Source organism: Aethalodelphis obliquidens, unplaced genomic scaffold (assembly GCF_003676395.1).
Source record: "Aethalodelphis obliquidens isolate GAN/ISIS:26980383/991018 unplaced genomic scaffold, ASM367639v1 scaffold22, whole genome shotgun sequence".
NCBI lineage: Eukaryota > Metazoa > Chordata > Mammalia > Artiodactyla > Delphinidae > Aethalodelphis > Aethalodelphis obliquidens.
Window position 1 is genome coordinate 26,647,605 of NW_020837966.1, and position 24,482 is coordinate 26,672,086.

At 49.3% G+C, this 24,482-nt stretch overlaps 1 long non-coding RNA gene across 1 annotated transcript; it reads right to left on the reverse strand.

The window, feature by feature from the left end:
• Positions 1 to 378: 378 nt before the first annotated feature.
• Positions 379 to 24,172, reverse strand: LOC113628132 (uncharacterized). Its single transcript, XR_003435898.1, has 3 exons — positions 23,841 to 24,172; positions 23,360 to 23,425; positions 379 to 417 (listed from the first exon to the last, which is right to left on the reverse strand). It is a non-coding gene; the product is annotated as an uncharacterized LOC113628132 (long non-coding RNA).
• Positions 24,173 to 24,482: the final 310 nt, after the last annotated feature.

Consider the following 24,482-nt stretch of genomic DNA (forward strand, 5'->3'; position numbering starts at 1 on the left):
TTTATTTGTTTGAAGAGCAAATACGGTTTTTTTGGAAACCACATTATGGTATATGGAGGTAGGGATCTCTGGGGAATTCAACTGGGGGAAAAAGGAGGGAAAACTACTACTTTTCCTGGAGGGGGGGGCGGGGGGAGGGGAGATGTGTGTTTCTTAAAGTTGTTAATAAAATGTCTAATATTTTTGTACCTTTTTTTTTTTACTGTGGAGAATTTAAGACATATAAGAAAGTAGACAGAAACAACAGAAAGACAAATGACTGAATTTTAAAATGGGCAGAGGACTCGAACAGACATTTCTCCAAAGAAGACGTACAAACGGCCAAGAAGCACACGAGGAGATGCTCAACATCATTAGTCATCAGGGAAATGCAAATCACAACCACAATGAGATGCCACTTCACACCCACCACGATGGCTACGATAAAGAAAAAACATGTTAACGAGGATGTGGAGAAATTGGAGCCTTCCTACATTGCTGGTGGGAACGTAAGATGGTTCGGCTGCTGGGGAGGACAGCTGAGTGACGCGTCAAAGAGTTAAACATAGAATGACCGTATAACTGCAGTTGTGCTCCTAGGTATACGCTCCAGAAAACTGAAAACAGGTACCCGGACAAGGACACGTACAAGCTCGCTCCTCACAGCACTATTCGCAATAGCCCAAAAGTGGAAACAGCCCAAACGTTCGTCAACGGATGAACGGATAAACGTGATGCGGTATATACACGCGAAGGACTAAAAAGAAATGCAGTACTACACGCTCTACACTACAGTGTGTATACGTAGCATGACACAAACTACGACATGGACGAACCTCAAAAACATGATGCTCAGTAAAAGAAGCCAGACAAAAAAGTCACAAATACTATGAGTCCATTTATAGGAGATATCAAGAATAGATAAGTCCACAATAGATAAGTGACAGGACACAGACAGATGGCTGCCAGGAGCTGGAAGGATGGAGAAATGGGGGGAAATTGCTTAATGGTACAGGGTTTTAATTTGAAGCGATGGAAACGTTTTGGAACTAGACAGAGGTGGTGGTTGCACAACGCTGTGAATGTACTAAATGCCGCTGAACTGTTCACTTTAAGGTGCTTGATTTTATGTGAATTTCACCTCAATAAATTCTTTCTTTAAGTAAACAGAAGAGCATAATGAATCCTCTACGTATCAGCTTTTCAGCTTGAACAGTCATCAATTCATGTCCAATCACTTTCATCTGTAATATATATACTATCCTGCTTCCTCCATTCAAATATTATTTTGAAGGGAATCGGGACATTATATAATTTCATTTGTAAATATTTCACTATCTCTCAAAAGCAAGTATGCCATTAAAAAATTACTACAATAGCGTTATCATACCTAAAAAAAATTTAACAATACCGGAAGGGAAATTTTAAGAGCTAGAATTTTCTGAATAGACGTACAGCATAGTTTCAGAATCTGAAAGCACAAAAAGTGATCAGTGAAAAAAACTGTTCTCCTGTCTTGTTTCGTTCTCTTTAATCTTGATCTCTCTGGCCCAGCCAAAATCACCGTAAATAGGCAGGTAGGTACTGTTTTAACTTATGTTAGAGCTTATCAGTGTTTATACATGCAACTACAAATGAGGGCTATCACTTGCCTCCTTTTTTCCTACAAAAATAGCATGCTATTTACATCATTCTGCACACATTTTTTAAATTGAAGTATAGTTGATTTATAATATTATATTATTTTCAGGTGTACAGCATAGTGATTCAGCATTTTTGCAGATTATACTCCATTATAAGTTATTATAGGATAATAGCTATAATTCCCTGTGCTATACAAAATATCCTTGTTGCTTATCTATTTTATACATAGTAGTTTGTATCTGATAGACCCATACCTTTAATTTGTCTCTCCCTGCACTTTTTTTTTTAACATCTTTATTGGAGTATAATTGCTTTACATTGTTGTGTTAGTTGCTGCTGTATAAAAAAGTGAATCAGCTATACGTATACATATATCCCCATATCTCCTCCCTCTTGTGTCTCCCTCCCACCCCCCCATCCCACCCCTCTAGGTGGTCACAAAGCACCGAGCTGATCTCCCTGTGCCATGCGGCTGCTTCCCACTAGCCATCTATTTTACATTTGGTAGTGTATGTATGTCAATGCCACTCTCTCACTTCGTCTCAGCTTACCCTTCCCCCTCCCCGTGTCCTCAAGTCCATTCTCTACGTCTGTGTCTTTATTCCTGTCCTGCCCCTAGGTTCTTCAGAACATTTTTTTTTTAAGATTCCATATATATGTGTTAGCATATGGTATTTGTTTTTCTCTTTCTGACCTACTTCATTCTGTATGACAGACTCTAGGTCCATCCACCTCACTACAAATAACTCAATTTCGTTTCTTTTTATGGCTGAGTAATATTCCATTGTATATATGTGCCACATCTTCTTTATCCATTCATCTGTCCACGGACACTTAGGTTGCTTCCATGTCCTGGCTATTGTAAGTAGCCTGCACTTATTTTTAACCTATGATATCTTGGGGAGCTATTCCCATGAATACATAGAAAGGCTTGGAATTCTTTTTACAACTGCATATGATTTCACTGTATAGATATACTGTCATTTACTTGATCAGTTCCTTATTACGGACATTTGGGTTACTTCTGACCCTTCACTATTACCAACAGGGCTGCAATGACTAATTGTAACATATGGATGTCACTTTGTATGTGTATAATGATATTTATGGGATAAACTCCCAGAAGAGGGACTGCTGGGTCATAGCATGAGCATCTGTCATTCTGATGGGTATCACCAAAGCTGTCCTCCATGGGGCTATGACGGTTCACATCCCTTTAGCCTCCCAGGAGTCTTACTGCTCTGGGAGAAAACTTGCAAGGGGCGCCAGAAGCCTTGGAACAGGTATGTCTCGAGACGAGGTGATTCCACTTCCAGGAGTTATCACAGGGAGGGATTCATCAAGTTTTCAAAGACTAAGCTACAGGGCTCCCCTGGTGGCACAGTGGTTGAGAGTCCGCCTGCTGATGCAGGGGACGCGGGTTCGTGCCCCGGTCTGGGAGGATCCCACATGCCGTGGAGCGGCTGGGCCCGTGATCCATGGCCTCTGGGCCTGCACATCCAGAGCCTGTTCTCCGCAACGGGAGAGGCCGCGACAGTGAGAGGCCCGTGTACCGCAAAAAAAAAAAAAAAGATTAAGCTACAAAGATGGACATCTCTGTGTCATTCATAGTTAAAAAAAACCTTGAAAATCAGAAAAGTGGCCTACAGGACACTGGTTGAATAATTCATGGTGTGCATGAAGGTTGGAATGCTAAAGAGTCATGAAAAGTACAATTGAGAAGGTAAATTTCTAATTGTTAAGGGGAGAAAAGTAGGTCACAAAACAGTGCTTTCAGAATGCTCCCATTTTAAAACAAGAGAGTAATATGTACCCTTTTAAATGTTCTCTCTCTCTGCCTCAATTTCCACACCTGTAAAATGAGGGCAGTAATAATCAGCTCACTGAGCTATTGTGAGGAATAAATGAGTTAAAATTTTTAAGGTGCTTAGAACGGTATCTGGTACAGAGGAAGCTTCAAGTCAGGGTTAGTTAAAATTAGTGTTATCATTATCACTATTAATTATATTCTAATTGCATAAGAGAAAGGTCTGGCAGACAATACCACAAAATTTTAACCGTCTCAGCACGACTTGGAGTTACTGTTACTTTGAAAATTTTTGCTTTTCTTTATTTTATTTTCTTCTGTCTCTCTCTCTCTTTTACAATGAACATGTGTTATTTCTGTAATATATATTATTTCATGAAGTGCAAAAGAAGGGAGAAGAACGGAATTCTGAAGTAGTCTTGGAAATCTACTCAACGGAGCCCCAGAAAATGATGTGGAAAGAAAAGGCAGGAGGCTTTCTTGATCTGGCAGCTCAGCCTTGGGCAGGGCCAGTCCTACACACTAGGAAGAAGGCAACTCCCTGTGACAGGCAATTGGAGGGAAGGGGAAGGCGCTCCCTGACCACATGCACAAGGTTTTTAGGGACTTTAACAATTAGAGTGATGACAGAAATGTGCAAATACAGCCAGTAGCCTATGAGGGTCTTAAGATGGGGGCGTGACTCACTGCCTGCTGTGCCCCTAGTCCCCATTCTGAGACAGGGCAGAAATTCAGTCAATGTTTCCTGAATGAACAAGGCTCTGCTGTCTGAGCTTGAGAACGTTCTTTCACCCCCCTGAGTCTCAGTTTCCTCCACCACCAAATGGGGATATTAGTGATCTTGCAGAGACTGTTGTGAGGATAAAAAGAAAAATCTGTACTTAGAGTAGTAGCCCCTCGCTCCAATGAGGTACCAGGCAGGTACCTGGCATTTGTTGAGTAAATAAATGAAAAGAAGGAATGACACTGACAGGGGCTTATTCACACTAAAGTGTGAATGACTGACACCATTTTTTCCTAAAAAGCAGCTTGGTAGGGCATAAATGGAGAAGCTGAAAGAGATCTTGTATATAAGCCAGACTCCATGCTATGTGCCGCGCTAGGCACTATGCATGCATTTATCCTGTGTACTTTCCATTTGACATGTACAGAAATTTAGTCCCTTGAGGTCAAGTGACTTACCCAAGGTCACACAGCAAGCAGACGGCACAGCCAGGATTTAAACCAACGCATGGCTCAAAAGTCCTTGCCGAAAAGCCCTGGATATCAACATGGACAGTGGCATGAGGAGGGAAGAGTGTCTGGGGGGCCCATCGGAGTCAAACTCCGCACTCTGCATCACGCCAAACCACCCCAAGGGCAGACTGAGCGTGTGCCCAGGGCACTAGGAAAGCAGCCCAGTTCCCTTCCATCTTCCCCCTTGCTGGAAAATAATTCCACTTTGATATTTCAAAGGAAAGCCTGGGGATGAATGCTCATGAAGCAAACCAAGACCTTATTCGTTTTCTCTACATTTAAGTTTAGTGTTGTTTTCTGTTTGCATGTCCTATGGGCAGGAAACACCATAACACGTATGTCTTAGGACATTAGGACTTAATTCCCCTGGGGTCTTAGGGCCCCTCCAGACCTCACCCAGCTCCTGCTGTGCTATGCCAGGCCCCCAAGAGTCTGAGGGGGAGGGAAACTAGGGACCCCCCTCCCCCTGCTTCCCTCGGGCTCCCAGGCTGCGTGTGGGTGCTCCCCAGGGCCGCGGCCTCAGCTCCCCTGACCCGCAGCTTCTCACCACCCAGCCTTTAGACAAGGCGTTCACTGCCCAGGCATGTTCCAAGCCACCGGCTCGAGTCCCAGCCAGTCCAGGCCTGTTGCAATGAGTCAGCCTTTCACTGGGGAAAAACGTGGTGACTGGCCTGCAAGTCACTTTTTCCAGCTTGGCCCTCGTCCTGAGCTAGGTTTAGGGAGGCCTTCCTTTTTCCCTTTGGGATTCTACTGCCTATGAGGTGTTCCCCAGGGGTCCTGGGAAGCCCGGGGGCTGGAATTCCTTTATGGGTTGGCAGTTCGAGTTGCTTCAATTGAGCCAGATGAAGGTCTCTCGACTATCCACCTGGTCTCTCCACCCACACAAGGGAGAGTAGAGGCCACAAAGGTTAAAGCTGCATCTCCTACACAGGTGAGTGCAGGAGAGCCCCGCGGGGAGGGCTGGACCCAACAACATCCATGCTGTCAGGCAGTGGTGGGAGAGCAACCCCGGGTACCTGGAGCTTGGGCCACACTTGGCCCCTTACCAACTAGAGTGCTTTTCTGCAAGATGATGCTCCCTCGGGCCCCTTGAATTTTAAAGCAAGCGCTGTTACCTTCTGTGAACCCGCCTCCCCCAAGCTCCATGCCAAGGGTCAGGTTTCAGAGCTGTTCACTTAACCAGCCTTTCTGACTCACCTCCAGCTTCCCCGAGGTTCCTGAGGCCTTCCCTGCAAAGCTATGCTGAGTGGATTCTCCCAGGATGGTGGGGTAGGAGGGAGAGGCCATGACCATTAGTCAAGAGGTGAGGGCAGGATTTTGGCCCTTGGTGGATTCTGGAGCAAATTCTTTCTCTCCAGAGGAAATACTAATCTCTCTGACTCTGAGGGCCTTGCTTAGAAACTTCTCTTTGCTTTTGTGATTAGTGAAGCTTAACCTCTCTATCGTTCATTCATTCAGGCCATGGGCATTTACTGATACCCTTTACTGACAGTCAGGTTCTGGGCTTTGGGGCTGCAGTGGTGCACAGCACAGTCATGCTCCTGCCCCCACGAAGAGGAGCATCTGAGGGAGACACAAGTACTGACCAGATCACAACACAAGCAGATACCAGCCATCCACAACAAATAGGAAGGAAGAACACATGAGGGCAGACAGCAGGGCCGGGTGAGGTCTGCGGTGTTCAGAGAAGGCTCGCCTGAGATGGGACGGATAAGGAGGATGTCTTGTTGTGTGGGAAGGGGGTGAAAAATGGTGTTTGTTATGGGTTATATTGTGTCCCCCCCCCAAAGAGAGGTTCGGGTTCTAACATCCCAACACCTCAGAATGTGACCTAATTTGGAAACAGGGGTCTTCACAGAGGTAATCAAGTTAACATGAGGTCATGAGGGTGGGCCCTCATCCGATGTGACTGATGTCCTTATCAAAAGGGGACATTTGGACATGGAGACAGGTATGACACAGGGAGGATGCCATGTGAAGATAACGGCAGAGATCAGAGGGAGGAATCTACAGGCCAAGGAATAAAAGATGGCCAGCAAGTCACCCGAAGCTGGGGGACAGGACTGGAACAGAAGGGACCAACCCTGCTGACACCTTGATCTCAGACTTCCAGCATCCAGAACTAGAGACCATACATTTCTGTTGTCTAAGTCACCCAGTTTGCGGTCCTTTGTTACAGCAGCCCTAGCAAAGTGTGTTCCAGGCAGAGGAAATTCCAAGCGCAAAAGCTCTGAAGGTAGGGGGTGGTGAGGCAGCTTTGAGAAAGAAGTTACCCCTGGCTGGAATGCAGAGTCAGAAATTCCTTTATCTCTAATGAGAGGGAAGTGGATCAGTGTGGGTGCCTCTGGCGACGATAGGGACAGCAATAAAAATAATAACCACCTTGAAGATCTATAGAGTGTATGAGATAAGCCTGGAGAGGGAGGAAGTGACTGAGCTTGTAAGAATGAGGATTGGAGCCTTTAACCCTAGGAGAGAGAGAAAGCTATCAGAAATCGCAGGGCAGGTGACCTGGCATCTACTTTGAGCTGTGTTACCTTGGGCAAATTGCTTTCTGTCTCTGTGCCTTAGTTCTGTGATCTCTTATCTGGGACATTCCATGACCATGTGAGTAGCAGTGTGCTTAAGGTTGCCATCCTATGTGTGAGAGGGAAGAGAGAAAAAGGAGTATCCAATATCATTTTTGTTCTTGTGGAGCTTATAATCTACTGGGGGAAATGACATGCATTCAGGTCAGGGCACAGTCAAAGTGCTAAGTGTGGTAAGAGGACAGCCTCAGACATTCTCAGGGGCTGAAGTGGAGGTTTCCCGACTGGGATCCTGATAGCTGGGTAGGCCCCTAGTGTCTGTGTCTGTGCTGTGCAACTCCGTCTCCCCTTGCTGCCCTCCACCCCCTATAGCTGATTGATCCCGGGAAGAAACACATGACCCAAGGTGAGCCAATCAGAATCTTTCCATGAGATTTTTTTTTTTTTCATTTTTGGTTTGGATCTAGGGAAGAAAATTCAGTTTCTCTCTAAGGAAACAGGATGTTCTTGATGGCCATGTTTCCTGTCACATAGAGGGAGCTGGTTTGAGGGAACAGAGCTGACAGGCAGAGAGAGAGAAGAGATAAGATGGTAGAGACAGCCAGCAAGAGAACACATGAGTGAACCCCTCAGCTGCCCTGAGGCCTTGCCTGCACTTCTGCTTTTCCTGTGCACACACCAGTTACCCCCAGAGTCATCACCCCACATTTCTATTTTTGCCTAAGCTGTTGGAGAGGAGCTTCTGCAGCTTACAATCATGATAGTTCTGACTCTCACTGGGTCTGCTCTGTGAACTGTTTGTTAATGAAGTGACAGAGACCCTGCACTTGGCCCTAGTGTGTGTTATCCTGTCAGGGACCAAGAAGCTGGCCCTGCCCTCCTAGGAAACTCTGACTGGGGCTGTGAGAGGCTGCCCTCACTGTTATCCTATGCAAGGCATTTGGGGCTCCGGGATGCCTCCGTGAGCTTTGCCTCATTTGTTTTTGCTCTGCAAACCCTAAAAGGCAGAAGTTACCACCCACTTCCCATCTTACTGTTGAGGAAACTGAGCCTCAGGGGAGGAGAAATAACTTTGTGTGTGAGTGGTAGAGCTCTTTGTAAACCCTCTGGTCCTTAAGACAATGCACACAAGACAAAAGTAACCCTGGGCAGTTCCAGCTCTGATCAGAGAAGGAATAATTGTCCTGCTTTCATGAATTTATCAGTAAACATTTTCCTGCCGATAAAGAAGAGAAATTACCAAAGGTTGGTGTGGAGTCTGAAGTGACAGTTCAGGAAGGCAGGCATATCCTTTATCTCCACGAGCCCAGTAATAGTTATACACGCGGCATTGTGAGATGCTTAATAAATGTTTGCTGAAAAGGATAAGAACGATATCTTATTTATTGAGTACTTACTATGTGCCAGGCACTGTTCTGAATGCTTTGTAGGTAGTCATTTAGCTAACCATCACCCAGCCTGATGACGTCGGTACTATTATGCCCACTTTAGAGATGAGAAGACTGAGGCAGAGAGAAAAAGTGGGTAACTTGCTGGACTCACACAGGTAGTAACTGTCAGAGCGACCTCCAGCTACCCGGTTCCCACGTGCACTCTTAACCATTGGACTATACTGCCTGTTTCTGAATGAATGAACAAAAGCACACAAGCTAGTTACAGACACACCCATATACATGTGTTTAAGGAGAGCTTGCAGTGGAGCAGAGCAGAAGGGGAGGAGAGCCATGTAGTAGTGAGGCTGGGAGAAATTTAAGCTCCATAAAATTCTCCAAATAAGTGGGTTGTGAATGAGCCTTAAAGATGGGTAGGACTTTTGAACATCAAAAGAAAGATATGGACACTTCGGCCTGGAACCTCCTTATTCTCAAACTCGCGCAATAATTGTTTTCAGGACTTGAGAGCTTTCTCTGTGTCCAGCACCCTACCTACTTCATCTTCTGCATCTTCCCACCCCCTTGGTGTCAGAGGCCTCCCTATTTACTCTTCTGAACTGCTCCCTCACCCTTGCAGTCCAGAGGAAGGTCAGCCTCATTGGTCATTCTTTTCAAAGCCACAGAATCTTCCCTTGATCATGACTGAAGTTGCTAAACCAAAAATTGACCTACACTTATGGCGTCTACAGGCCCAAAGAATTAAGACCAGAAAGACCGAGAACTCTGGCCTGTGAGTGGGCCAAGACCCAGACTTGGACTGGATCCATCGATGAGGGTTGAAGGGCTTCCGTGGGGATGGCAGAGCCCGGGGTGGTCACTTTATCTGCAGCTGTCTTTGCTGGAGGACTAGATTTCACTCCCTATCTCTGCTGGAGATCTCTCGAGCACCCATTGCACCCTGGTGCGGAACGGCCTGCTTGTGAGCTTTGAGGCCCAGCCAACCACGAGACAAGAAAAGACACAGCCCAACTTCAAAGGGCTGCAGAAGACCAGGGCAGTCGAGCAGAGCCTGGTGACCCCACGGTGAATCTGGCTGCGTCAGGATCAAGCCAGCGTAAGGCAGGATGGGGCCCTGCCCTGCGGGCTTGAGGAGCACCTAAAATGTCAATGGAGATTTGATAGGAATTTGTTTTCCATGCAGCCTCATCTTTCAGGAGAACCACCTCTGGGGTCTTTGGGAGGAGTCCAAGGGATAAAAGTCCTTTTGGAGAAAAACAACCCTTAAAAAGTGCACCCTCAAAACAGACTCATGCGCTTAGCTGTGCACCTGAAACTGTCACAACATTGTTAATTGGCTATACTCCAATATAAAATAAAAAGTTAAAAAAAAAACCAGGCCCATAGATGCAGAGAACAAACAGGTGGTTGCCAGAAGGGAGGGGTTCAGGGGTGGGGGAAATAGGTGAAGGGGATTAAATGATAAAAACCTCCAGTTATATAATGAATAAGTCATGGGGATATAATATACAGCATAAGAAATATGGTCAATAACATTGTAATAACTTTGTATGAGGACAGATGGTTACTAGACCACTCGTGGTGATCATTCCATGAAGTATGCAAATATCAAATCATTATGTAAAATACCTGAAACTAACAAGCTATTGTACGTCAACTACATTTCAATTTTTAAAAACTGTTTTAAATATTTTTTTAAAATGCACCCTCACTCTTAGACATGCGAGAACTTCATAACTTTGCAGCATTTTCTTTGCTCCTTAAGCTATGCTCAGAACTTTATTGGCACAACCTCACTTAATCCTCAGAACACCTGGATGTAGAGACGATGACACTCCTTAGTGTAAGCAATGGGGAAACTGAGGTTCACAGGCATCTTCCAGGTCATATAGCTAGTAAGTGGCAGAGCCAGGAGTCAAACTCAGCTCTGACTTCAAATTCCTTGCTCTTAACCCCGGCGCTACACATTCACCGAAACCTGGATATTTCACTCTCACCTGTTCACCCAGCAAATATTTCTTAAGCACCTACTACGAGACAGGCACTGTTTTAGATGCTGGGGACACAGCAGTGTGGAAGTGAAACAGACAAAATCCCCTGCCCTCATTAGCATACAATACATCAACAAAATCAAAACAGCATTAAAAGGCAGAGACTTGTCTCCATTTTACTGATAAGGCAACTGAGGCAGGTGTTCCTCATGGTCTGTTTATTCCCCAAATCCATTCCGTCGTGTTCTGTTGTTTGACAAATAGTCCTCCAAAACTTACTAGGGGTCAGGTGCTGTTCTAGGCATGGGGGCCCTAGGGGTAAACCAAACGGATGTGGCCCCTGCCCTCGTGGAAGTGACATTCTGGTCTGATTTCTCTTTCTGTCTTTCTAAGCTGTAGCTGCTGCTCAGGGAACACGAGCTGTGCTGACTTACGCCCCTAGGAAGCTGAGGCAGAAGTTATGGGAAATAACCAAATCAGCACAAGTGTTGGGGATCACAGATGCCCTTTGCCCTCTCCCCTCCCCATGGTGACCCCTGACCCACAGTGTGTTAGAAGGAGCTCGAGGACAGAAGTTAGTAGCTGTGAGTCTTAACTAGCTGTGTGACTGAGCTAGTCATTTAAGCTCTCCCAGCTTCACCTTCCTCATCGCAAAATGAACATAGAAGCACCTGACTTGTTGGCAGATTTGCAAGATGATGATGAATTCAAATGAAATTATGGCTGTATGAGAACTTGCTGGATTTATCTCCTAAGTCCTATATTCTAATTTAACGTCTTTCGGTTCTTCACTTCCTATAACCACAATGCTTCAGAAAGGAGCTCAGAAACTCATTCACATGAAGGTATAAATAACAGATGAGCTTTTAAGTCCTGCCCCTCCCAGGCCTAGAGGCTTTCTCATAAGGAAAAACTTCTGATTCTGGCAAAAATGGAGTAACAGGAGCCGGATTTACTCTCCTACCTGAAACAAAAAGTACCCTAACTGTGTCCTAGACAAAACTTGATAATATTTATAAGCGTGAAAAAATACCCAGTGCCCAAGAAGGGAGAATTCCCCAAGTCTGCCCTCCAATCCAAAGAAGGCCCTGTTGGCAATATCCTGGCCTAGAATATAAGCTCCCTGAGGGCAGGCATTTCTGTCTGCTTTACTCTCTGCTGTATCCCCAGTTCCTAGAAGAGTACCCGACGCATAGCAGGTACTCAGTAACTACTTGCTGAGGAATGAATGAATGACAGAGCATGTCACACACCAGTGAGGAGAGTGGGGAGTCTGGGCAGACCCCCAGAAATCACCCAGGGCTTCAGGTCTGCCAGACTGATCAGTTCCTCAAATCAGCCTAAGCGTGGGAGACAAGACCCTCCAAACAGTGACAGCCTCGAGGGGAGGGCACCCCTAGGACAAACCCTGTCATCGCGGAGGGAGGAAAAGGAAAGCTTGTACTGAGCGATAACCATCGCTGTGAACCACTGCTCCCCGCAGCGCCCCCTCCCTTCAGCCCGGCCTGTTTCCTGGAAGGTGAGACCCTGTTTTCTACATCCTGAACGTGGAGAGGTTTCATCACTGGCTGAAGGCAAGGCAATGAAGGTTGGATGTCAAGGACCCGGTGAGAAATCATGTCAGAGTTGGGGTCGGGGGGAGGCGGGCAGCTGTCGATGTTACCCCCATCGTTGGAAGGGATCTGCTCATCCATTTGTTAATCCCCTCAATATGGGTCACTTTGGGTGGGATCACTCCTCGTGGCTGCGTGGAGTCTCCGGAAACAAAAACAAAAATGGTGGTGACTAAAAGAGTTACAAAAAGCCACCATTTCCTGAGTGATGACTTCGAAAGGCAGTGTGCTGGAGGGGCTAGGAGCGTGGCCCAGAGACAGTCTGCTTGAGCTCCCCTTCCAGCTCTACTCCTTACCAGCAGTGTGACTCTGGGCCAGTTACCCATCCTCTCTGACCTCCATTTCCTTGTCTCTAAAATAGGCCGTTGCAATGAGTTAACACATCTAAAGCGCTTAGAACTCTGTGGCTGTTTCCTTGCCTGATGTGCTGTTAAACACTTTCCAGCCTTAGGCTGAAGGGGAAATGGTACTGTGGTTAAGAGCTCTGAGTTGTAACTTGGGCACCCCCTTTTCACTGGGTGACCTTGGGCAAATAACTTACCCTCTCTGATCCAAGTAATGCAAAGTAAACTCCACGGAGGTGGGGAATTCTGTTTTGTTCACTCCTCTCTCTCCAGGGCCTTTAAGCCATGCCTGGCTCCATAAATATCTCTTGAATGTATAAATGAATACATAATAGTCAGAACTAGCTACATAATTTGCAGGGCCCAGTGCAAAATGAAACTGCAGGGTTCCTTGTCAAAAAATTGTTAAAAATTTCAAGACAGCAATGGCTGAGTTTAAAACCCACCGTAGGGCCCTTGGAAGCGTATCGTGGCCCTGCATGACCGCACGGGCCGTGTGCCCACAGAGCCGGCTCCCATAACAATCCCTACCCCATGTCGTGCACATGACAATAAGGTAAACACCGCACGCAGAGCAATGAGCACAAGCTTGGCCCAGAGCAGGCTCTCCGTGTTTGCTAATAGCACTCTCATCAGATTTAATGTCCTCCCACAGCCCTAGAGAGCAGACAGGTGTGAGCCCCTTTCACAGGTGAGGGAAGTGAGGCTCAGGGGGGCAATGAAATGACTCCTTCACTGTCCCACTGGCTCTGATGGTAGGATTTGAACCCAGGTGGGGCCGATGCCAACTCGATGGTGAGGGAACAGTGAGTGCAGGAAGGCAGAAGGCCCAGCAGTCTGGGGGCAGCCGGCAAGGCAGGGTCCTGGGTTGGAACAGCGGCTCCTTCCTTAGGGCTGATTGTCCGATGCCCCCCAGATTTGTTCCTGTTGTTCAGTGGGGAACCCACAGCCCCGACAGGCTCCAAACCTGGGAAACGGGGAGTGGCTCTGCCTGTCCTATGACACACCATGAGCAGAGGTGGGGTCCCAGCCAGCCTCCCCTCTCCCCCTCCTCCAAGCCTAGCTCAGAGTCAAGGCTGAGGCCTGGGCTAATGGGGCAGAGCCCAGGCTGGCCACGGAGGCTTGGATTTATGGGTTAAAATCCATCCTCTGCCCCTGACAGCCCCCGATGCCTCCATCCCTTCCCTGGGGTCTGGAAGGGCGCCGTGACCCAGGCCCACCTGCTTTCCCACCTCCCCTCCTCCCACGCTCCCCCCTGTTCACATGAGTCTCTCCCCGGAGCTCCCGTTAACCCACCAGGCCTTTCCCACCCCAGGGCCTTTGCTCTCACTGTTGGTCCTGCTGAGATCAACCTTCCCTGGGCTCTTTCTCACCCATCCAAAGCTAGCTCAAATGTCACCTGTGAAGAAAACCTTCCCCCAGCATCCTTTCTAAAACACCACTATAGGGAATTTCCCATCAGTCCAGTGGTTAGAACTTGGCGCTTTCACTGTGGGAGCCCAAGTTCGATCCCTGGTTGCAGAACTAAGATCCAGCGAGCCGTGCAGCGCGGCCAAAAATCAACAACAAAAAAGCACGACTAGGGGCTTCCCTGGTGGCGCAGTGGTTGAGAGTCCGCCTGCCGATGCACGGGACACGGCTTCGTGCCCCGGTCCGGGAAGATCCCACATGCCGCGGAGCAGCTGGGCCTGTGAGCCATGGCCGCTGAGCCTGCGCGTCCGGAGCCTGTGCTCGGCAACGGGAGAGGCCACCGCAGTGAGAGGCCCGCGTACCGCAAAAAACAAAACAAAACAAAAAAACCCATGACTATACCCCCACTGACGGTCCATCTCCTCGCGCTGCGTGCTCCTGATACCAATCTGCAGGTACCTTCCTGTTGATGGGCTTATTTGCTCATGGCTGGAATCCTCCATTAGAATATATACGCGTACACTTGAGGCAGGGACTGTACTCCGGGCTCCCTCTGCCTCACCCAGGACAGTGGCCACAATATGGTGGGGACTCAGTAAGTAACTGATGAGTCAGTGGATGAATGAGTAGGTGTACAACACTGTGCTCAGTTTCCCCATCTGTAAAACGGGATTAATACCTGCTCCTCAAGGAGGATGTGTGGATTAAAATAAAGTTGCCATTGGTGGGGAGGGATAGATTGGGAGTGTGGGACTGACGTGTACACTGCTCTATTTAAAATAGAGGGGCTGGACCCTGGGTCTTGAGATGTTCCCCAAGAGGCTCCATGAAGACCCAATGCAGGGAGACAGTCCTGGGGGCTGGAAGCAGAGGCCACTTGGGGAAGGAAAACTGGCCGGAAATTCTCTGAGGGGTTCCTCATTTTGGGATTTCGCTGTTCTCTCCTGACCATCCCATGCCACTCCACCCCCATGCAGCCCCGCCCTTCCTAACCACACACCAAGAATAAACCTCATACCCCGCGAGCCTCACTGTCACAGTTTCCTGCCGCTACGGTCACGGTCACGGGCTGCCTGGGCGGGCTCTGAGGGATTTTCCAGCTCAGACAAATGCTTAGTGGGATCTGAAGCAATGTGACATAAGAGGGGCTGTGATGCAGACCCAGAAGCAGGAAAACCCCGAGCTGGCACCGGCTGGGAACTGGAATGGGGCCCTCAGAGGGCACCTGGGCTGGAGGCGCTGGGAAGAGGAACCAGGCCTTCTCTCTGACCTTGCCCAGCGCCCTAAGAGCAGCCGTCCGCAGCCTGCTGACAGCAAAGTCTTTCCTGGCCATCGGCTCAGAACAAGAAATCAACTTTTTGTCTGAAAAGCCTATGGCCGGTAGGTTCTCATGAGTTATCTATTTTACATATAATAGTGTATATATGTCCATCCCAATCTCCCAGTTCATCCCACCCACCCCCATAACCGATCCACTTTGCTGGACAGCAGAAACTAACACAACACTGGAAAGCAGCTAAAAAAAAATTTTTAAATGAAAAATTTTAAAAAAGAGTCTAAAGCCAGGCTGGATCCACATGGATTCCAGTTTAGAGACCTGCTCAGACCTTGAGGAAGTTCTCTTGTCTCTGCCTGCTCTTCCCCTTCACACGGTCACCCAGGACTCTGTTGTCCTGAGCTAACCCCGGGCCACCTCACTGATACCCATCACGGTTAGATACCATCCCTAGAGGGCGATCCCTCCCTTGGTCTTTCTCTTCTAATCTCTACTCCTGATATCTATCTTTTTCTTCCCAACCTGTCAAGGGACCTGGTTCCTGGTCCTGCTCTGGCTCTCACTTAACTCAGTGACATTGAACCATTTCCAGCCCTTCTCTGAGCCTTGGTGGCCCGTCTGTAAAATGAGGCCCCAGATGATCCCTTTCAACACTGACATTCTAAGATTCAAGGTTTAGAGACTCAACCTCAAGGATCCTTACCAGAAGGTATGCCGCCGCCTTGCTCCCCACCTTCACCCTGCCCCAAGAACTTGACAGAGTCACACACAGCATGACCTGCCTGTTAAGGATTTAGAAAGGTCCCTGTCCACCTTCCTAGTTGTGTGACCCTGGCCTAGTCTCTGTCGAATGGACAGAGGAGAAGATATTTGGAGGACTAAAGAGGCAAAGTGCCTGACACAGTGCCTCCTAACACCTAACAGGTATGTGTGAACAGGAAGCCACTACGACTTTAGAAGAAGAGAACAACACGACAGAAAGTCTAAAGGAAGAAAAAAAAAATGGCCAAAGAAAAATCTACTTAGCAAACATTTGGAGCATCTCCTACCTGCACTGGAGCTGCAAACATGAATGTGGAGCTCAAGAACTCAGAAGTGAAGGTGTTTATAGTGGACTAGGCAGACTTGTCAACAAATGTTCTACAGTCTTCTGATTTCTCTGTTCCCCAATATCTATGGCCATTATGTACAGTTGTACAGGTTGTTCACTGCACAAGGGTACTGGCTCAGAGTTAGTAGGCACTGAAAAGCAGGCCAGGCTCCATTCTGTAAGCATGGGTCTACAGAACTGTCTTCCTTGGGGGTAGAGTGCTTTCTCCTAATTCTCACAAATGTGTCCTGCTCTGATCCACTCAGCCCCACAGTAACCAAAGTGATCATCTTAGGTTCAAAAGGATAACATCACCTCCCCCGCCCAAACACACACTCTCATGAGTACTCCATCATCCTTAACTTGGCCTTCAAGTTCCTTCATAATCTGCCACCACCTCCTTCCCCCTTGTACTTCACATACTACACAGACCACACACCGTTCCTCCACTTCCTTCAACAAGCCATGCCTCCCTGCCCTTTGTTCCCTCTGTCTGGAACACCCCCTTTTCCCTGTTTGGACATCGAATACCTCCAATCTCCAGATCTCAGTTTAGACATTATTCTCTCAAAAAAGCCCACACCCTAACAGACCAGGTTATTCTTTATATGCCCTCACAGCTCCTAGGCTTCTCCAAAACACTTGTCAGAATTGTAATTAAGTGATTAGTAGTATTCATAGTGGATGATTGCCTTTCTCCCCTATGAAATTAGAAGCTCCTGGAGCATGGGGACCATGTTTCTTATGTGCTGTACATGCTATCTATCTACTGACTCTATGCTCTAACCCCAGTACATATAGTTGGTGTTTAATAAATAATTATTGAATAAATGAATGTTGTTCAATATAATGAAGGCCAGTGGAGAGCTGATTCCACTTGTCTGAGGAAGGAGCAGGTGCAGACAGGAAAGACTGTCGACAGGGCGGTCTCCTTGTTTCTAGGGGGCCTGGAAGGACAAGTGGAGCTCCCAGGGCACAGTGGGAAAAGGCACGAGGACTGAGCACGGGGCCCCCGGGAGCCTGCAGAGAGGGGTCACTTCTGGACCCGTGACCAACACACAGACGTCAGAGGTCCCATCTTTTCCAATTTTCCGGTTGTCACAGAGCACAGGCAGCCACTGTGCCTTTGCTGGTAACATTTATAAGAGATTCCTCAGATCTCCTGACTGGCTGAACATGAACCACTTATGCTTCCAAATTCCATCATAAAACCACAGTGTGGTTGCAGGAACCCTGACATGCTGTCTTCACGTGGCTGCCAATCTGGGGGCAGACTGTCCTCTCGGAGGCAAAGAGGGCCCCTGTGGTCCGGGGAGAGCAGACCCAGGAGGCTGTAATGAATGCCTTCTCAAGGCAACCTTAAAATGCTTTCAGCTGCGGGGCGGGCGACACGCCCCCCCTCTCCCCCCGCCCCCATGGCACACAGCTTGTCCCAGTGGTGAATGTATCCCCAATTCACTACTTTACACATGTTAAATTTAAACGACATTTTTACATGATCATGGACATTTTCAAAGCTCTTCACAGTGGGAGAGAACAGTCTAGAGAATCTCGACCCAATCCCCCAGCTTCAAGAGCGATCGGCTCATGGGCAGTTTGGCCTGATTTATATCCCTCCCCAAACTGGATTAGTTTAAATCAAATTCCAGATGACACAGCCTGTTATCTGTAAATGCTTCCGTTGGTTACCGCCTTGCTCCCTTGGTTAACGCAAGTCACTAGAGGGGGAAAATGTTTTTAATGAAAAAGAAAGAAAATGACGCATAATCCAATCACTTGGTGTTGATGTAAATGGAACGGCTCTGTCTGAAGGAGCCACCCAGGTTGGGTCTGAATCTCTGCTTTTGCGTGACCCTGGGCAAGGTGCCTCTCTGAGCCTCAGCTTCCGTGGGTGTAAAATGGGTATGGTAAGTGTGGGTTTGCCTCACTGAGGGTTGCTGCATAGGGAGAGACGTGGTTACTGGTGGCTGGTGCCTGGCCCATGGAAGGTGCTCGTTCCAAGCTGGGACAGTAATCCCTGCTGGAGGATCCTGCCTGGTCCAAGACCTGCGATGAGCCTGGCATTGGAGCTCTGCAGAAGGCACAGCTGCTTCACCCACAGAATCAGAGCAGAATTGCTCAGGAAGGGAGGCTGCCCTATGTGGGAGGGAACACTTCTGCTTGCCTGTGGGAGTGTGGAATCTCAGATCCCTGGGCCATCTTAAATTGCTTCCAGAGGCTGACCTCAGGGCTGGGTTGTTGGCTGATCCACACCACTTGATCAGGTGACCTTCGCCTTAGAATTCCACACCCTTTGCTCTGGAGGGAAGGGAAGAGGAAGGATGGAAGGGAAGACGGGGCCTGAACACCTCTGCTTTAGGAATGGGAAAACAGGCCTGGCTGGTGAACCACTAGGACCCAAGAGCTAGTAATGGCTGAGCTAGGGCCCGAGGCCTCGTTTGAACCTCAGTTTTCTCATCTGTAAAATGGGGAGGCTGAAAGTGTAGAGAATGACAGCTCTCATCAGAGGCTGAAGGTACCTCGGGCAGAAGGCCAACCCCTGGGTGCTGGTTGGAAAGTCAAAAAGCTGCTGAGTTGTTTATTGTCTTGAGATGAGGGCAGTTTCTAAGAATCGGGGCCATGAGTTTTCTCCCAGGAGAGTTTTGAAAGCAAATCTTGCAGGGACCCCTCTCCTTAGAGACAGGAGGTCACAGCTGAGGTATCTAGCCAGATGCGAACAACTTCCCTCTCTGTTCTTGTCACACTATCCTCCCACCACCTCCACCCTCTCACCGACCTGGACTTGACCTTGCCCTAGACGGTCCTTCTGACAGGATTCGGGGCCACTTGCCTCTCCTCACCTCAGCTGCTTCCTTCTCCTCTTTCTTACCCTGGTGGGTTCGTGTTTCACTTCTCCCCGGGGACAGCGGGTGGAGGCAGAGCTGGCCATACGTCACCTTATTTCTGGCAGCTGTGGTGGGCCTCGGGGACAGGGGCGTCTACTTAGGGTTCCACCGTCAGGCCCGCCTCCCCACCTGGCCGGCTCTGGTTTCCTCTTTTGCACCCTGGGGGGGAGTCGTGTCTGCTTCACGGGGTTGGGGGGTGGAAACTAGTGATCATGGTTTACACATGTTGGAACATCTACTCTGTGCCAGGGTCAGTCTGGGATGGATCTCCTTGAAATCTCACGATGACGCAATTTTACACACAGGAAAACAAGCTCAGAGAGACCAAGTGACTTGCCCGGGATCACACAGGAAGCGAGGGGTGGAAGCAGGATTTGAACCCAGGTATTGGGCCTCCAGAACATGAGGCCTCAACCACATAACCACACCGTCTTCCTAAAAAGTAGCATCTGTACAACGCACCTGGAACTACCTACCACAGAAGCTGCAGACTTTCCGAACATGAAAGCATCTCGTCCATCGCACCTCCCCCCATCTGAGAGACACCTACAGAGTGGATGCCCCCAGCACCCCACTCCCGTGCCGCTATTTTATTTCACAGCAGGAGGGGGACGATGCCCCTAGTCTGTACTTTTATTGGCTGTATCCCATTATACTGATGATGGAAGTGGCACCTCAGGGAGGCTAAGGGACTTGGGCAGAGTCACACGGCTAGTCAGGGGCAGCAGGAAGATTTCAATGCATGCTAAGTCATTCAGTTGTTGAGCACCTCCTGTATACCAACCTTCATGTCAAGTGCTGGGTATGCAGTGGGGTCCACAACAGGACTCCTGCCCTCTCAGGGCTTACGACCGAAGGGAGGTGAGTTATAAACTGTTTGGTGACAGTCCTTTACAGCTAGGCTGATCGTGCCCTGCAAGCCTGTCTCCCTTGCACTGCTGACCTTGAAATCGCAAACACTCAGAAGATGGCCAGATCGAATGGAAGCAGCAGAGCCACAGGGCTCTGGAGCTGGACCCCGTGGCCGTGGGTCATCTGGAGGGAATTTGCATGGCCTGCCAGGCCCCTGCGGCCTTGTGGCTCCTGATAACACCCAGCAGCTGCTGCCAGGCGTGTGGGCAAGAGGCTCCCCCCCGCCCCGGGGCTGGCAAGGGCCTGGCTGGGCCCCTGACTCACCGCCACCAGACGAGCTCGGTCTGAACACTTCCCCTCCTGTGGCTGGAACACCCACTTGGAAACCAAGGTGAAAAGTAGGGGGGGCCCAGGCTGGGATTTGAGCCTGGCATCTGCATCTCTGTGGTCTCTCTTTCTCAGGGTCTCCTGTCCTTCTCCCTTCCCCAATAAGGGCACGTTCTTTCGAGCACAGCCAACCAGGCGGCTGCCTAAGCCTGAAGCTGCTGAGGTCTCCCCGTGAATTTTTAAAAATCTGCCACCTCTTGCCTTCTTGGTCTCTCCCTCAGCAGCTCCTCCTCGGGCCTCTGGGGGCCCCTGTTCCCGTTTCCCTTCTCCTGTCTCTCCCCCTCTGCTGTGCCTGCCCTGTAATTCTTCACTCACTTTGCTGGGGAGCAGAATCCCTTTCTCCCACCCTCTTACTTTTCTCCTCTTTTTTTTAAGAAACAGTTGCCTTTTTCCTGGACTTCAAAAGGATATTCCCAGACTATCTCTCCCTTCAAAAAAACATTCGTTTCGTGTGCTGTGATCATATATACTGGAGGAATCGTATACTCATGGGGAAAGGAGTATCAAGAATTATAAAAGTCAAGTACAGAGGCCGTGGGCAAGGCTCCAAGGATAGGTCAGGTCTCATCAAGCACCCGAGGACACATACAAGGGAGAAGCCCTGTGTTTGCAGGGAGTGTGGGCGAGACTTCAGTTATAAGTCATGTCTCATCAGACACCCGAGTGACAGATGTGCCCTAGTTAGCCTCCTCTTGCCAAATGCAAAGACGCACCATTAACCCTACGTACTGTCCATCTTCTGTAAAGGAAGGCTGAGCCCAGAGCAGCTTCTCTTTTGCAGGCATGTCCACTGATTTAGCCAACACATAGGCTTCTAGACTCAGACCGCCTGGGTTCCCCCTTCCCACCTGTACGGTTGAGACAGGTTACTAACATATCCTGCCTCAGTGTCCCCACCTCATAGGGCTCTCGGGAGGACTGGATGAGTGAACGTGTTAAACAACGGCTCCAGATATGCTAGTTGTTGTTCTTGGCACTCACTGAGCGTTCATTTGGCAGGAAATGTGTGCTGTGAAACGCAAAGGTGCCCAGGATCCGTGCCCTAGAGTTAGGGGGAGTGCACGGCTCGTTTCCCCTGGGCTGTCTGGCTCATCTGTGGTTATAAACAACACCCCTCCTTCACTCCCCAGGGTTTCCTGATTTAGGTCATAGGCTTGTATCACCTCCTTATTTCCGGAGCAGAGGCTGAGAGTGGATCGAGGTGGGTGGCTCGAGCCTGCAGGACACTCCGAGCAGGTGCCTGCCTGAAGGCGACACTCCTGCAGGTGCAGGCGATGCCCGTGGCCGTGTTAGCAGAGTTTCTGATTGTCCAATGGCAATCCCGGTTTTTATGTGAAATCATCGTATTTTTTAAAGGGGCTTTTTTCATAGGCTTAATTTTTTAGAGAATCATCCTATTTCCAAAGTTCAGCATCCTATGAAAATGTTTCCAAACTCCCCTCTAGTCCAGCTAAGCCACACCTGTGTTTTGGGCCAGCAGGTGATCCATTTCCAACCTTTCGACTAGAGGAAATGCCATTCTATTGAGGGGAGCAGGCCAAGTAAACAGGAGTTACCACACAGGCGACAGGGTGGTGACAGAGGTGAGTCGAGTGACTCAGAAGCCCGAAGAGGGGCAGCTACCTCAGCTGGCAGGTGGGAAATCAGGGAAGGCTCCCTGAAGAGGGTGACAGCTCAGCTGATTCCAGAGACACGAGTGAGAACACGTTCCAGACACGATAAAAACAACGGCAGGGACCTTTTTCCTCGTGGCTTTCTAGGTTTGGGGCACCGTTGTTAACAACTCGACAAGCACCAGCTCATTTAATGGGCACAGTGACCGTATACATCAGGCACCACTGTTATCCTCATTGGCCAGAAGAGGAGACGGAGGCACAGAGAGGGTAAGCAACTTGTCCAAGGGCACACAGCCAGCCTGTGCCGTGGGATCCACCGGTCATGCTTTTAAGCCCGACTCTAGAACACTCCGCGGAAGGGCAGAACAGCGGGTCACAAGACCGGAACGCAAGAGAGAGACCAAGGCACACTAACAAAACTGAAGGCAGGTCACCAAGGCTGAAGCTTGGAGGCAGGAAGGTGACAGGAGTAAAGCCGGGCTGGGCTAAGGAGTCTGGGCTTTTTCTTGTAGACTAGAGGGAGACACTGAACGATATGGAGACCAACACAACTCCTACTCCTCTTTCCCCTCCCCCCATTTTAGAGACGACACAACTGAGGCCCAGAGCACTTCCCTCACTTCCCCAAGGTCACACAGCCCAGCCCTGAGGCCAAGCCCAGACTCCGGACTTCCACCAGGACAGAGCCCACCCCAGGGAGTGATGAATGGGAAAGGGGGAAGGGCCAGAAGTGGCTATCAAGACTTTACCCCAAAGATTAAAGAGATATCTGAACAAGAGAAAGTAATCTGTCCCAGTCCTGTTACCTCGCATGCCCGGGGTGGACCTGAGCTTCTCCTCCGGCCTCGCCCCGCCCCCCACCCACAGGCCTCATGCGAAGGGAGATGGCTGGGAGATGACTCTTCCTTAGAAATCCTGGGTCTGGGCTTCCGTGGGCCCAGCAACTAAGAAAAGACAGCCAATCCGACGGCCTGAGTCAGGCCTTTGACACCACCACCGAGTGGTAAATAAAGTCACTGGAAACCAAAGCAGCCTGGTCTGTGAAAGGCCTTTCAGGGCGGGGCCGGGCCGCCCTGCTGAGTCAATTCCTACACCCGCCATCAATGGACTGGTGAACGTACGGGGTTGCCCCGCAAACCCGCCAAGATGTTTAGAACGTGTCCTAGCTTGATTTCAGGGCAGAGTGGTCTCACGGCCTCTGAGGCCCGGGGCCGGTGGGCCTGTGCGAATTTACACGGGTGAATTCAAACCACTTGTTCGGCTCAGGCAGCTAGAGACGCTGAACGCATGTTACGGAATGCCATACCTACCTCATGCCAGGCGCTGTTCCAGGAGCTGCGAGCAGGCGATGTCCCTGATCTCATGACACTCATACTCTAGGAGGGGGACAAAAGCAATGGATACGTCATAAAATAAATAATCTCAGAGACAGTGGGGATGATTCTAGACCAGAATTTCTCAATCTTGGCACTATGGACATTTGGGGCTGCATAAATCTTGGTTGTAAGGGGATGTGCTGCAGGGTGTGGAGCAGCGTCCCTGGCCTCTGGCCAGAGACACCAACGGCAACCCCTCCCCCTGAGGTATGACAACTAAAAATGTCTCCAGACATTGGCAAACATCCCCTGGAGGGCAACATCGCCCCTGCCTGGTGGAGAGCTCTAGACCAGAGCTCTTCACTGAAAGCAGAACACAGTCCACGTGCATAATGTAAAATTTTACCCAGAATAGCTAAAACAGTATCATTTCAACATGTAAGGAATAGAAAAAGGTATTAAAGAGATGTCTTACATCATTTTATTCTAAGTCTTCAAAACCTGGTGGATAGTTTAAACTCACAGCACAGCTCAATCCGGAGAGCCCAGCGCTAGACCTCCCACCCCTGCTGCCGGAGCGCTGTTGAAATGCACTGGGCTCCGAGCTCATCACAAAGACAGCCTAGCAAATGGGGCCTCGTTCTTCACGTGGCCCTAGACAAGCAGCAGCAGCAACACCTGGGAACAGGTCAGAACTGAGGATCTCAGAGGCTGGGTCTGAATCTGCATCTTAACGAGCCGCCCCAGGTGACGCGTGAGCGCACTGAAGTGTGAGAAGTCCAGGGCGAGGAAATCACGGCGCCCAGGTGCCAGGCCCCTTGGAGGTGGGTAATGCCCAGGAAATGAAACCGCTCAGTTAGCAGGCAATGCGTCTTCCTTCTGGGAGTCCCCGTTTCCCCATCTACAACACAGGGTTCATTAGTGCTCTTCCTCTGGGGCTGGGCTGGTACTTAAGGAGCCTGAGCTTCACCACACCCTCCCCCTTTCCTCTGCCCACCGCGCCCCTCTACTCACGAGTGCCTTCCTTCCAGGTGAAATAGGAGGCAGTTTTGGCTGCCGGGATGCTGCCCCCAGAGGGAGACCCTGAACCCAACTGCAGGGCCCGCCTCGGTGGGCG